This window comes from Platichthys flesus, chromosome 20 (assembly GCF_949316205.1).
Source record: "Platichthys flesus chromosome 20, fPlaFle2.1, whole genome shotgun sequence".
Taxonomy (NCBI): Eukaryota; Metazoa; Chordata; class Actinopteri; order Pleuronectiformes; family Pleuronectidae; genus Platichthys; species Platichthys flesus.
The window spans coordinates 1,915,197-1,917,863 of NC_084964.1; the positions used below are offsets into that span (position 1 = coordinate 1,915,197).

The 2,667-nt window shown below is 38.1% G+C and overlaps 3 non-coding genes across 3 annotated transcripts; all 3 read left to right on the forward strand.

The window, feature by feature from the left end:
• Positions 1-225: 225 nt before the first annotated feature.
• Positions 226-299, forward strand: trnak-cuu (transfer RNA lysine (anticodon CUU)). Its single transcript has one exon. It is a non-coding gene; the product is annotated as a tRNA-Lys (tRNA).
• Positions 300-1,223: 924 nt separating this feature from the next.
• trnak-uuu (transfer RNA lysine (anticodon UUU)) lies at positions 1,224-1,297 on the forward strand. Its single transcript has one exon. It is a non-coding gene; the product is annotated as a tRNA-Lys (tRNA).
• Positions 1,298-1,687: 390 nt separating this feature from the next.
• Positions 1,688-1,761, forward strand: trnak-cuu (transfer RNA lysine (anticodon CUU)). The gene has a single exon. It is a non-coding gene; the product is annotated as a tRNA-Lys (tRNA).
• The last annotated feature ends 906 nt before the right edge of the window (positions 1,762-2,667 follow it).

Sequence of the window (2,667 nt, forward strand, 5' to 3'; positions counted from 1 at the left end):
AGATTATAAAGCTAAACTAGAATGGAAAACTGCAAGAGATTGAATCCCAAACCAATGACAAGCGTGTGTTTGATCTTCTTGCGAAAGAATTGGACAACATGGTTCAGGGTGTTTTTGTTCACGGAACTTGTGCTGAAAACATTAAAGGTAAAGGGTTTTACTTCTCATGAAACATATTTCTTGCATTCTAACATTTCTATTGTGATGGGAAGTTATAAGGAAGAAGCCCGGCTAGCTCAGTTCGGTAGAGCATGAGACTCTTAATCTCAGGGTCGTGGGTTCGAGCCCCACGTTGGGCTATGGACCTTTTGAGATTCGGAATTGAGCACCAGCATGCAGATCAAAGTCTTAGCTTAAAAGACTCCTTATTAAAGGATACTTCAGAGCAAATACATTCCATAGAGTTCACACACACCAAGCAAACATCAACGTCTGATCAGAAAATTATATATATTAAACCCATTAATTTGTCTAGATTATATAGCTAAACTAGAATGGAAAACTGCAAGAGATTGAATCCCTAACCAATGACAAGCGTGTGTTTGATCTTCTTGCGAAAGAATTGGACAACATGGTTCAGGGTGTTTTGTTCACGGAACTTGTGCTGAAAACATTAAAGGTAAAGGGTTTTACTTCTCATGAAACATATTTCTTGCATTCTAACATTTCTATTATGATGGGAAGCTATTTGGAAGAAGAGCCAGCTCAGTTCGGTAGAGCATGACACTCTTAATCTCAGGGTCGTGGGTTCGAGCCCCATGTTGGGCTACGGAGATTTTAAGGTTAGGAATTGAGCACCAGCATGCAAATGAAAGTCTTAGCTTAAAAGACTCCTTATTAAAGAATACTTCAGAGAAAATACATTTCATAGTGTTCACACACACCAAGCAAACATCAACGGCTGATCAGAAAATTATATATATATTGAACCCATCAATTTGTCTAGATTATCTAGCTTAACTAGAATGGAAAACTGCAAGAGATTGAATCCCTAACCAATGACAAGCATTGGTTTGATCTTCTTGCGAAATAATTGGACAACATGGTTCAGGTTGTTTTTGTTCATGGAACTTGTGCTCAAAAACATTAAAGGTAAAATGTATTCTGTAATCTGATCATTATCTCAGACCTAGGTTGTTTTCATACAAGAGGGTTTTACTTCTCATGAAACATATTTCCTGCATTCTAACATTTCTATTGTGTTGGGAAGTTATAAGGAAGATGTTCGGCTAGCTCAGTTCGGTAGAGCATGAGACTTTTAATCTCAGGGTTGTGGGTTCGAGCCCCACGTTGGGCTATGAAGCTTTTGAGATTCGGAATTGAGCACCAGCATGCAGATCAAAGTCTTAGCTTAAAGGACTCCTTATTAAAGGATACTTCAGAGCAAATACATTCCATAGAGTTCGCAAACATCAACGGCTGATCAGAATATTATATATATATTAAACCCATCAATTTGTCTAGATTATAAAGCTAAACTAGAATGGAAAACTGCAAGAGATTGAATCCCAAACCAATGACAAGCGTGTGTTTGATCTTTTTGCGAAAGAATTGGACAACATGGTTCAGGGTGTTTTTGTTCACGGAACTTGTGCTGAAAACATTAAAGGTAAAGGGTTTTACTTCTCATGACACATATTTCTTGCATTCTAACATTTCTATTGTGATGGGAAGTAATAAGGAAGAAGCCCGGCTAGCTCAGTTCGGTAGAGCATGAGACTCTTAATCTCAGGGTCGTGGGTTCGAGCCCCACGTTGGGCTATGGACCTTTTGAGATTCGGAATTGAGCACCAGCATGCAGATCAAAGTCTTATCTTAAAAGACTCCTTATTAAAGGATACTTCAGAGCAAATACATTCCATAGAGTTCACACACACCAAGCAAACATCAACGTCTGATCAGAAAATTATATATATTAAACCCATCAATTTGTCTAGATTATATAGCTAAACTAGAATGGAAAACTGCAAGAGATTGAATCCCTAACCAATGACAAGCGTGTGTTTGATCTTCTTGCGAAAGAATTGGACAACATTGTCCAGGCGGTTTTTGTTCACGGAACTAAACCGCCTGTTTTCATACAAGAGGGTTTTACTTCTCATGAAACATATTTCTTGCATTCTAACATTTCTATTGTGATGGGAAGTTATTTGGAAGAAGCGCCAGATCAGTTCGGTAGAGCATGACACTCTTAATCTCAGGGTCGTGGGTTCGAGCCCCACGTTGGCCTATGGAGATTTTAAGGTTAGGAATTGAGCACCAGCATGCAGATCAAAGTCTATCTTAAAAGACTCCTTATTAAAGGATACTTCAGAGCAAATACATTCCATAGAGTTCACACACACCAAGCAAACATCAATGTCTGATCAGAAAATTATATATATACTGAACCCATCAATTTGTCTAGATTATCTAGCTTAACTAGAATGGAAAACTGCAAGAGATTGAATCCCTAACCAGTGACAAGCGTTGGTTTGGTCTTCTTGCGAAAGAATTGGACAACATGGTTCAGGGTGTTTTTGTTCACGGAACTTGTGCTGAAAACATTAAAGGTAAAACTTATTCTGTAATCTGATCATTATCTCAGACCTAGGTTGTTTTCATACAAGAGGGTATTACTTCTAATGAAACATATTTCTTGCATTCTAACATTTCTATTGTGATGGG